This window comes from Salarias fasciatus, chromosome 2, assembly GCF_902148845.1.
Source record: "Salarias fasciatus chromosome 2, fSalaFa1.1, whole genome shotgun sequence".
Classification (NCBI taxonomy): Eukaryota; Metazoa; Chordata; class Actinopteri; order Blenniiformes; family Blenniidae; genus Salarias; species Salarias fasciatus.
Window position 1 is genome coordinate 25,580,744 of NC_043746.1, and position 12,584 is coordinate 25,593,327.

The 12,584-nt window shown below is 43.9% G+C and overlaps 1 protein-coding gene across 1 annotated transcript in view; it reads left to right on the forward strand.

Moving 5' to 3' along the window:
• Positions 1 to 220: 220 nt before the first annotated feature.
• Positions 221 to 12,584, forward strand: part of pcgf3 (polycomb group ring finger 3) — a 46,450-nt gene continuing 34,086 nt past the window's right edge. Inside the window, exon 1 of the mRNA XM_030112142.1 lies at positions 221 to 325. The gene's annotated coding sequence lies outside the window, so the exon portion shown is untranslated. The remainder of the gene's footprint in view (positions 326 to 12,584) is intronic.

Sequence of the window (12,584 nt, forward strand, 5' to 3'; positions counted from 1 at the left end):
TTTGAACATTAATAAACATTTTGTTCACGTCAGTAGAGCCACATCCAGTGTAAACTTTGTTATGAACCGGGTTTCATCTCTGAGTGGCGTGACATTAATATTTAATAATTTTAAATATTAGTTGTCCTCGCTCACCCCCCCTCCTCCTCCCCCTCCCCCCCACCACCTCCGGCTGGCCCGCACTGCGCATGCGCCCCGCCTCTCCAGGAGCGCTGCTTCGGCCTGTTCCGCGGCCGCTCGGTCATTTTCGCTTCTTTGTTTTACTGATAGTGGATTTAACTCGGATTCAGCCCAACATCCAGCGGATCGTGCTGCTCCCGAACAGGTTAGTTCTCCCCGCCGCTCTCGTCGCCGGCACGTTCGCCACCTCGGCGGATCCTCGGCCGGTTTACGGTCCCCGTCCGGCTCGTTTTTCTCCGCTCCTGTCTCTTTTCCTGCTTGCTGCTACGGGGCATGCTGCTGCTGCTGCTGCTGCTGCTGTACGTGTTGTTTTATGTGTCTCCGTGCTGGTGTATGGCGGCGCCGGGCCCTGCAGTTGCACACCGGGGATGTGTGTCTTGAGTGTGTGTGTGTTTTTAAGGGGCGAAAAGTGTGCCGTGGAGGCAGGTCGAGCACCGAGCCGGGATGCACACGGTCGGCCGTGCCGGAGAGGAGGCTCCTGCAGCCGCCTCGCTGCCTGTCTCGTCATGTTTAAATGCTGTTGTTCCTCTGAAGCAGGCTGCACTTCTTCTCTCATTCAGCTGGAAGGATCTTGAAGATGACAAAAAAATGTCCTCATGGTCCGACACTGGGCTAACCTATCCCCCTTCTGCTGTCTAAAGTTCAGCGTGTGTGTGTGTGTGCGTGTGTGTGTGTGTGTGTGGTGGATCTGCATGAGGTTTGAATTAAACCAGGAGACAAAGTTGATGCATTCATTTTCCCAGGGTGGATGTCGTCCCTCACCAGACTGCTGCAGCAGCAGCAAGCCCTCTGTGACATTGTGAAGGGAGAAAGCGTGCTCACACCAGCCAACAAGTCTGTGTATTACTACTTGAATGAAGACAAAATGTAACGCAAGCACGCTTCTGTCTCCCTGATGGGCTGAACAGGACGTATCTGGAGTCCTTCAAGGGATTTCTCAACTTTTTTTTTCCACATCTGGAACTCTGCAGCACACTGTGTGTGGTTTGCAGGTCAAAAAGATGTATTATTGTTGATTAATGTGCAATTTGAGCATTAATGCCTCGTCTCTCAAGGATATTTGTTTATCGACACCTATGTTGTTCTCCATCCGAGTACCTGAATAGAAAGGTTTCACTTCATCCTCAGCTGCCAGAGGCAGAAAGTTTCTCTGATTGATTAAATCTGAGTTTTACAGCCAGATTTCTCTCCCAGTGCCAAGTTTCAAAGGCTGTCCAAGTACATTATGCAACCTGCATGATGCATGAAGGCAGGTTTTAATGAAACGGGAGAAATCTTGCAGGGAGTATTAAAAGTTACATTCTTGTAGACTGGCTTTTGTTTTTTATTATGGAAGAGGTATTATTGAACATTGAAATAGACATTTTTACCTTGGAAATTTAGCAAAAGTATAAGTGTGATAAACTTTGAAAATTAACCTCTGCCATAGCAGTTGTGGTCTTGCATATCTTTCGGTCATCAAATCGGTGCTCCTCTCACAACAGACTCTCCTTCCAGACGTGACTTTCATAGTTTCTATATCCAACTTAGAGCGTTCAACAGCTGTGGACAGAATGAAAGACGTGACCGTCTGATCGCTGACTGATGCGCTTGTAGAGAACGCCCACCTGATGCTGATGTGTGATCAAAGAGGAAGGAGAGTACCTTTGGCAACGCGGCGTGGATTTTGATTTTGTCAGGCCTGAGTCAGCGGTGAGACGGCGCTCGTCTTCATCACGTCTTTCCATTGAGCTGAGATGAACCTGATTGAGTCAATCTGAAAGCCCCGCTGCCGTGAATGATGGCTGTCTGACAGCTGAGCCGTCTCTCGGCTTGCACTTTAAGGTCCCACATGACACGGCCGTTGCATCACACTTCACATACTCTGCCAGCATCACCTTTCCGATCATATTTCTGCTTACTCTGCGCTGAGACCTCGAGTTACCTGCCGCTTTTCTGTTACAGTTAACCTCTGATCTGAGATCCCAGAGCATCTAATGAGTCTTTTTCTTATTGCTTTGGGTAGATTTCTGGGTGATGTTTACAGAGCATCCAAGTAAAATCCATCTCGACCTTTCTTTCTTTTTTGTTAACATCAAAACAAATATCTCCACTCAAGTCCTTGCAGGCGGCCTGAGAAAACTGTCAGACAGACCGACAAGACAGGATATGAGTTGTTAAGCCCCTGTGCTGCCTGATAATGAGAAAACTCAATACTGACTGAAGTGACAGGAGATGCGTTTGTCTTATTTTTGAACAGGAAATGATCTCGGGCAGCTCCTTAAAACAAGCTACCATGCAACTGTGGGGAATCACACCTGTGCAACTTCAGAAACAGTTTACATTATTGGCTCCACTCTCACTTTGTCTCCCCTCGGCAGTTTTAAAACCGGTGATAAGACATGAAGGGTAAAGTCTGGCTTTGTTTGCCCACAAATCAGACGGGAGCTGATGTGTCACACGGCCACCATGTTTTTATTGTCATTAAGAAAGGAATCAGCGCTTTAAAAAGTGTGTTATTACCTTGGTAACACCACGATGTCGAGTTCAGGCTGAAGAGCTGTACAGTGGGACACATTTCTCTAGGTGTTGATGACAAGAATAACAGGATACAGGCTGCTTCGTAGCAATAGCACCCATTCATTTGATGTTTTCTCAACTTCATTTCTACCAATTGCTCTATTGGGATAAATGCCTAAAATTGCGAAGCAGACTCGGTCAAGCTAGCACCTTGTTTTCTCTCAGTTGCTTATCAAATTCGTTTTATTCAAACTGAACCGCCCATTCTTTTAGTTCCTCTCTGTTTCTACCTCCAGCTTCTTGGTTTGTGACCGTGGATGCCTTGCCAAAGGGGTCTTATTGAAATGAATGGTTGGTGGGGGAGTTGCCTCATTCATGTGGCACCATTGTCAGCGTGATCATGACTTGAATTTCCGGTTACTTAACCATTAAAACCAGCCAAGGCTCTCCATTTCAAAGCCACAGATGTCCTCAGTCTGATGGGTTGCCACAAGGCAGATCCCACAAAGTCAGACTTTGTTTGACTGAACCGGCTCAACACACAAAATAGCTGGTTTTCTTAAACTATTTCTCAAACAACTCTTCTTAATTTGTTTTAACTTAACCGTTTGAGCTTAAAGCTCCCTGCGTGTTTGTGTGAAACAGGCAGAGTTGTTGATCACATCCTGATAAACAAGAAATGAGAACAAGCCGGGGCACTCCTACCAGTGTGCGCCTAAGTTTCCTCCAGATACTCTAAAGACTTCCATGTCCGGATAATCGCTGACTGGAAGTCATTCTTCAGTATGAACATGCTCATTTGTAATTTTCCTCCTGCCACCCTAAATTGGATTGAGGGGAAATATAGATGATAGATGGGCGGATGGAAATGTCAATGATAAGATCAACCTTACACAACTTCCAACTTGATGGCAGACTGGGGATTTACATATGTAATTATGAGTAGTTGTAATGTCTTTGTGAGCCGTTCTGCTCTTTTGTCTGCTAATGAAGTCTCTATTTTTACCAAGTGATGCAGATAAAGAAAAAGAATCTGCAGCCAAAACGGAGAGGAAGAGAAGTTGATGCGACTTGTGTGACTGACATTTGTGTTTATAAAAGACCCAAAATATTTAACAGTCTGTGGAATGTGTTTTCAAGTTGTCATTGAAAAGCTGCACTTGTAAAAAGGGAATGAGTTTGAAAGCGCCGACGCTTTCAGGGAGCTTGTTGGGAATAACCAGCTCTGTGCATCTGATGAACTCTCCATCTCTTTGTCGAAGCCATGCCACTGGAGACATGAAGCGTCTGCTGGAACCAAACATTTAGGAAACCATATCATCAGAGTCGCCTATGTGATGTGAGAAAACTGTAAAATCACTGAGGTAATGAAACTAACAAAAAGACTTAAAAGAGACAGGAAACTGGATTATAGCGCTCCTATCTGAGATACACATTTAAATGCAAAGCTCATGGAGCCATAGCAATCGATTCTAAATAATTGAATTTACATTTTTACATTTTTATTGCATCCAGTTAGAGTTCAGTATCTTCTGAGCAGGGATCTGGCTCAGCGTCTTCCTCATAGGTAAACATCCTCAGTTTGTCAGAACACGGACGGCTTATAATCAACTCGATCCACTTACGTCATAAATGGCCCAAACAAACTATCCTGACCTCGTACAGTCAAGACTCGCATATCAGGACCAGGAATCCAGTGAAAAGCTTACAGCTGCGGCTGCATGGCTTCTGACAACACACCCTGGAGCCTGAGAACACCTTCCGTCACCCAGCTCCTCGCTGCAAAGTCAGGTCATTTCTCTGGAACCTCCTGCTCCCAGGCTGCTATTTCAGCTTAAGATCTTTAAAACATGTCTCAATGTTTCTCTCTCTTCATAGATATAGTGGGGGAAAAAAACACATCCTTATCATTCTCTTTAAACATTTAGCTTTTGTTCAAGGTATTGATGGTCACATTGAGATTAGGAAAGCAAGCTTGTGACAAGATGTTTGCTGGTTTGAATCCCACTGCTGGGATTTCAGTCAGACATGGGCTTATTGGAAAGCCTAAGGAAGCAAACTGTTACTAAATCAGACATACAGATTTCACAATCAGCTGTGAGGTTCCTCGAAGAGAGCAGCTGACATGTGTCGCATTGACAATTCCGGTTTGTTTTACTTCACGCTTGATCATAAAGGCGGTTCATCGCTCAGCTTCCAGAGCTGCATAAACATCAAACATGAGCCTCACTCGGATGCTTCCTGGTGTCAGCAAGTCCTAACATTTGTAAATATCGCTTCATAATCTCTACAAGTCCCTGATAATCTTGAAACAGACAGGGGTGGCACAGTGGTCTGTGAGAGGAGGCCATACTTGGGGCCTGTTTACACGACGTTTTCAAGTGAAAACCAAATCTTTGGTTCCGTTTTGGGTGTCTGTATACTTCTTCTGCACATGCTTGAGTAGATGGACAATAACAATCTTTGCCTCCAGCGTCTCATTACTCCCAGTCCGTATTCTCCTGGGAACTGGTAGTTATGGAGTTGGGTCACCAGCTTGGACGAATGTCGGTGTACTCCCATTGTTAAGTTTATAGCGTATTGTCTGCCCGTATATGTGTGTCGTTTCATTACAAACGTTTCTGCGTGAACACCAAACTTTTTTTGAAATGAAAATGTAAAAGCAGTGAGTTTTCACTGGAAATGTTGTGTCAACGGGGCCTTAGTGGCTCTAAAACCAGCGTGAGTGAGTGAGTGTATATGTGATTGATTGTCTGTGTTTAAGGTCTGACATTTACTGGGAAATCGTTGATGGTGTTCCTGCTTTTTTTGCTCAGGGGACGGAGGCTGTCAGGCTGGATGTGAGCAAACCGGAGAAAAATACTAAAGTGACCAATGACATGCTGAGTTGAAATGGTCCTGATGAAATTCTTAATCTGTGTTCGGTGGATGGGTTTTTAAACGTCCCTCTGAATATTATAGCGATGATCTACTTTCCTGCGTTAACATTCACACCGAGCAGAGAAAAATCCTTGACTGAAGAAGCAAAGGAGCGCCCCTTGTTTCTGGACGACGGCGAGCTATCAGGCGCTTTAGGAGCGGGACAGAGTGGTAGATGTGAAATGAGTACAGACTTGCAGTGAATATTTTTGAGTGTGATTGGTCCGTGTGCCTCTGCAGATAAGATTCACGGCCACGTTCGTGCTTTTACTGATCGTATCTGTTTTATGTCAACATCTCACAGACGTGGCTGTCAATTGAAACAGCCTGACTTGCCTCGGTGTTGACTTTAACAACACCGGCTGACAAGACGCTGGGCCGGATTCAAACGGAGGAAACTGCAAACGAGGCAGCGAGCCCGTGTTTCGGGTCCGGCCGCTGACTGTCTCTTCTCTTATAAGTTATCGACTCTGTTCTCGGGACAGATCGAACAAGAGACGCCCTAAATGTAGATGAGATCCTCAGACACATTAGTTGGTGTTTGTCCTAATTTGTAAAGCCGTTTTATCGTTCCTGGATGCTTCCTGCGCGGTGGCAGGCTGATAATAAAGACGAGCTGGGCGGCCTCCAGACTCACTTGATAGTTCAGCCAATTTAATGAAGGCAGGAAGAAGATGCACATTAACGGCAGGGATGTTGAGTGCTGCGGAGGGTTCTCCTTTTTGATTTTCATCTGCAGGCAGCAGATACATTACCGAGGTCTGCCGCTACCAAACACCGGCAGCTCTATCGCGTGTCTATTGCTAGTTTCAGACAACAGTTTTCCATGCAGCACCTCCACGATTTAATTAGCAAATGTGCTCCCATCTGTGCACGCGTGGACATGACGGTCTGAAAGTGAGGTGTTGTCAGGCGCTCGGTTGGTGTCTTTGCAATCTCAAGACGACTGACGCCAGTTCTGAGTGCCGCAAGTTCTATTGTTCAAGTGTGCAACACGGAGATCTAAATGGAGGCGCACAGCAGAAATGCACCCTGGGAGATGGAAAGTCAGAAACTTGGTTTCACCACAGAGGAGCTGAAGGAGAGGCTTTCCTATGAATTTATATTAACTGGAGCGCCACACAATAGTGGGATTTACACAAACCATCCATATGCATTCTGACAACTCACAAGAGAAAGGAATCACGCTGCTGATGTGTTTAAAGCTGAAGAAAATCAGTTTGACTGAGTTTAAAACCGCAGCTTCTGTCAGGTGTTCCCAGGATGCATTAGTTAGTGTCTATCAAAAGCTGAAAGTGGTGAACGGGGTAATATGCAGTCTTGTTTCACTGATGGGGAGTGAGTTTTGGCTCCGGATGCTCCGGTTCAACATGTGAGCTTCTGTAGCTCAGAGTTCTAATGGACACAAATGGAGGTCGTGGTTTCACAGTTCATCATTTCTGTTTTAGTGCACAGGGAGCACACAATGGTGGTCATAAACGGCGGAATAGAATCAAATGGTTGAATTGTTTGGCGTATTGAAAATGATGACGCTGATTAAAATATTTTGTTAGTTTGATTTTTTTTCCCTATTGGTGATGATTTAGTCCATTGATCTTCTGCATTTGCAGCCTTCTCCACTGTTCTGCTCATGAACAGTAACAGCAGTTCTTGAGTGACTTTGAAAAGTTCCACCTTGGAAGCTGCATTTACGCTGGCTCCGAGCACCATTGTTGTATTAAAGGACATCCAGAACGCAAGTTTTTGATTTTGAATGGAATAAAAAACACACTCTTGCTTCATGCTTCCTCAAAAAAGTGTTTTCAAGTCGCTAGTGCCGTATACACTTTCTCTCAGCCCAAATTGAAATCCTACTGCAGTCACACTTCAATGCTGTGACTCTCTTGTATTTCCTGTTTTATATTTTCTATAAGCCAGTAACTCTATATTAACATTCAGTGCTGCTCTTCAGACAGCATCAGCTTTCTATGCTGGGAAGTTTCGGATTGAGCAGACGGGAAATCTCCAAAACGAAATTGAATAATGTCTTAAACTGTTAGATCATGATGTTTCAGTTATTGATGCCTTGGTGAGTCGGGCACTTAATAAAATTGAGAGCATTAATCAACTGATCAACCAGTACAGCATGAATTTTCCAGTTTTCTGTTGTGTGGAAGTGACCCTGAGGTGGAGCTGCCGGTGAGTTGCAGCAGCGGCGAGAGTTTACCCAGAGGCAGGCGAGGTTCGAAATGAAATGCAATTTGAGGGATTTGTTTGGAAGAGGCTCCGTCCTCGTCAAACTCCCCATTTTTATTCTCTCCTCTCACGCCAGACGGCGAGCAGACAATAAAACGGGTCAGCTTTTATTTAGCGGTCTGTCAGCTGTTTGAGAAAATGTGGTGAAGGGTCAGCGAATCCCCGAAAAGCCCCGGACGGCGCGACACTCAAACGACAGCTCTGATTAACGTCCCGGCCGGTTTAACGAGCCCGGGAAGCTTCGGTAAATGAACGGCGGTGCAGCTAAATGAGGAATTAATAGCCTGCCCTCTACTCTGGCTCAACCTGTAAGGTAAATGGCTAATAAGGTGTCGTCTGTGGGTCGGAGTGTGTTTCCTGTCTGTGGCTTGCAGCGTACAGTTGGTGTGTAAAACTGGAAAAAAACGAGACGGGAACACACCGCCGGGCAGCCTGCTAACCAACAAACCCACGAAACGGCTCATTGCATCGTCCGTGTTGCAGCAAGTCTCTTCCCCACCGCAGATCTGAGGCTGATTTCAATGTCGTACTCTCAGGCCGGGGAATGGAAACGGGCTCTTCACGGTTTCTTGGACCGTTGCTTCTTTCCTGTTAGAAACTGGGCCGGCCTTCTGGAGCATGCAGTGTTTCCTCACTGAGGAGGTCGAACGTTAAATCTACTGGTTCAAACTTCACTAAAAAGATAACGTGTTTCCATATTTTATTGATTTTCTTTTGTTTCACTTGTTTTGAATTCCGTTTTATGCCTGCGTTGTGATGGACGGACGTGTCCGTTGTGTATTTTGGATGTACAGTTCTAGGTGAACAAGAGCTGTGCAGTCATGTTGCAGAGTGTTGCGATCATGAGTTCATCTGCAGTGTTTCAGAAATTGACCTGTTTGTCTTTATTGCTTTTGGCCATTCTTCCTGGGTTTTTCTGCCTCTGTGAATCGATGTTAAAGTAACAAATTGAAATATGAAAATTTTCAAGTCCTTTTGATAATGTCCAGTTCCGATGGTGACTCCTTGTCTGACTCGACCTCTTCTGTGCAACTTAACGTAATTTCCACGAATAACTGATCCTAGACCCGCTGATGGGACTTGACGGACAGATTCTTCTTATTCTGGATTTTTCTCACTCGTGTGTGTTTCTTCACTATCGATTAAAATGCAAGTTTTTTGAAAACGGCTACAAAAGGTGGAACCTTTTGAAAACACTTTGATACATCATGATATACTGTAATCCTACTTTTGCTCATAGTCAGCTGCAATCTGCTCCAGTTCCTCCTGATCTTACTTTAGTTGAAGATGAATGTTGAAGATTAACGGACGTGTCTTTACAGTTTTGAGTTACACACTTGTCTCACTGAAAGGAAGCGTCTAATTCAAGTCTTGGTTTTGGACCCTTTATGTAAATTTCTAACCACAGCACAGTAAAAAAACAAACAAACAAACATGTGTTTGAAGTAAACAAGTGACTTTAATTTGCCTGAAAGTGTGAGTGTGTGATTGTGTGCTCGGCCTTCAGGCATAATCAGCTGGACAGAGCAGCACAGAGGGTGAGGGGGATTCAGTCTGAGGGAAAAAAAAAACCAAGCACTTTCAGGTGATTAAAGTGTGCTATAAACAATGCATACCTGTATTTATTTCTTGCTACTGCAGGATCCCAGTGAAAGTCAGTTCCTCCTTTAGAATCTCATCTTCAGAATCTTGAGCGTTGTACAGACGCGACTCTGCTGTGACCTGAGGAACTTTCTCTTTCGCACTCTGTGGTTTTCAGCAGGCGACGGCGTGGGACGGGAGTGAATCAGTTCCAGGTCTCAGAACTGGGTCAGAAAAGCTTCTGAGTCAGCAATATGCTGTTCAGTATACTATTTTACATTCACTCTGACACGTCGAGCACTTTCAGCACTCGATGCAGGTTGATTTAATATTTAAACAAGTAGACCGTGTTTGTATTGGGTTTTGGCCAATATCACACTATCAACAACTTTTCAGAATTTTCTGGGCAGTTTTATTGGTATTTATCAAGATAACTCTAAAAATAGATTCAGTTTGATTATACTGTATGTTTTGAAATGTGAGAATGGTTAAGCGCCCCATCTTTTTAGCTTCAGGCTCTACTTGAAGCATTTTTTTTTTTGAGGCATGATTACGTTCAGCTGAATTAACGGTTCATTGCGTTCACTGGTTGCGGATTCACAGCATCAGTTGCTTCCATTGTGTTTCTCGCTGCCCTGCTGCCAAAAGGAAAATCAAAGTTAGCGTCGTCTTTATGACCGGAAGTGAAGGTCTTGGGGGGGAAATCGTAATTTCAAGCACATAAAGAGCTGTGTGCAGACGAGATGGCTCAAAGCACTGAAGGTGATCGATCTCAGCTTTGACTACGAGATTTATTTTTAATTCCTGTTGGAGCAATGAAAGCAGGAAAGTGAAGCTCAGCGACCCGCTGCCACCCCCCTCCCCCCTCCTCCTCCTCCACCCCCCCGCCAGCCCCTCATCCACAGTTGCCCCGGTGGGGCTGTAGCGAGTCGCAGATTGCAGGTAATTGTTGTTGTTGTTGTCTGTGGGCGTAACCGAGAATACGACGCAGAGCGGCGGCGAAAGAAAAATAAGAGGCGAGCACGCCCTCCCTGGGTAAACAGAGGTTTGGAGTCTCCGGCCGAGGCTCTGTCAGGGTAAGTGGCAGGTGGAGGACTTGTGCATGCTGTCAGCGCCCGGTTTGGTGAAGTGGTGACGTTTCTGACAGGCAGGCAGACTCACGGGGAAACTTTTGACACTTGAGTCCTTCAGGGAGGGCCGGGCGCTCGGTAATTACAACACTTAACCTTTCAAATTGGAAGCTATTTTAAGGAAGATCTGATGGGATAGCTAATTGAGGAGAAAACGTCAATCACATTTTCAACTCTTTACAGTCAAAAATCACAGTCTGGATGATCCAAAGCCACGTCCCATCAAAGTAAACTTCTCCCGCCTCTCAGATTTTAAATATGTTACCAGAATTCTATCCAGTAAACAAATGTTGGAGTAACTCAGTTGCACTGTTTTTTTTGTTTTTCTTATTCTGACTTCTGTAGTCATTTCTATTTTTTCAGAATGTATTACGAGGATTGTATATAACTTAATTGAGAGTTGGAAGCTTTCTGGTGCTGACAGTAGACTTACATTTGGTTGTATTCAGTCTTCATTAATCATAAGGAGGTGCTCATTTGTGTGGACTTCCTTGACGCAGAACAAATAGTCTAAATGTTAAGGCTGGACAAGATCAGGTGAAAATGTAAAATACAATAATGTGAATTATCATGATAGTTAGGACTTGCGGCAATACAGACACATGCATAGATGATGTTAATGTCATTTTGTGTATTAAGATTTGTTCTTCTGAATAACAGTGTTGTTTCTCTTGCCCTTTATTTACATCAACTCTGGTGGTAAGCCATACTTTTTTTTTTTTGTTATCACAAATTATTTGTGACATATTGTGCAGCTCTACTAATTACCCCCCAGAAATCATAGATTTATACTGACTTCAAGTCCTAAGAGAATATAACAGCACCAGGTAGTCTAGCTGCACTGACCAAGAACTCTTCATAAACAACATGAAAAAATGTAGTAATGATGTAAAAATGTCAATAAGCCTTTTTTACCTGCTTCACATTCAATTTCCACTCCAACCAGATGGTACCTAATACCAAAATACATGTAGAGTGATTTTGTTAACAGCTTTTGAGCTTTTCTTTTGACAGAAGTCATTGACATAGATGTTGTGATTACAGAGTTGTTTTATATTATTAATGTCATTTTGGAGCCTAAGCCTTAAAAACGGCTGTTTCAGAAGGTACAAAATTGATGTTCCTAAACTGAAAATCATAGATCTGTGTGTTATATTCAGTGGGTTTTACATATTTTGGGTGTTTCAACATGATTCAGTCATGAATTTGCCTCCAAAGTCTTACAGTACATTTAGAATCGATGCTAAAAAATTTTTTTAAAGGTCATCCTATCTCAGCTGTTCAGTGTTGCACATTTTAAAGAAGTCAATAAAAAACAGTTTCTCTGCCAAGTTTCCTCTTCAATGTTTTTTTCACAAAATTATAGCAATGGACCGAAATTGTGCATCATTCAGTAATAGTTGGGTAGTTTTGTTCTTTAAATGTTTCTTTATCTGCAACATGCTGCAGTAAAACTTCGAAGAGATGTCAAAAATGTAACAACTTCTAAAACATAAAAAGCTAGAACTTTGTTGGGTTGCTGGATTTTGCTTTGGTTCAATTGCAAGGTCACGAGTTTGTGTGGATAAAAAGCAGCTGCTGGGGGAAGTGAAACATGAAATGTGTGCCTTGGTCGCCGTCCTGTGAATTAGTACAGCTTCACATTCCCACAGCACTTTTGAGGATGCAGTTAAGGCTTAAACGTGCAGCAACAAATCAACGCCGCCGCTGCGTAATTACACTTTGAGTTACGCCTGACGAATAAGTCACGCTTGCCGCTCGAGTATAATCGCTGAACCTGTGATTTTTCATAATAGTTCTCGCCGTTATGTCGTAAATATATGGCTTCTGCTCTTTGTTGAAACCGTGTCTGAACCCTTAAATCCTTTGATCTTGCCCAACAGAAAAGTGCTTGTCTGAGTCGTAATCGTGCTTTTCCATGGATTATTTTGAGCACAGCAGGGGGGGAAAAGAGCTGTGAGCCTCAGGACACTGTCACAGGGGGGGGGGAAAAAAACGATCAAGCCTGATAAAATCAAACAGTTAATTTCAGTGAGTGTG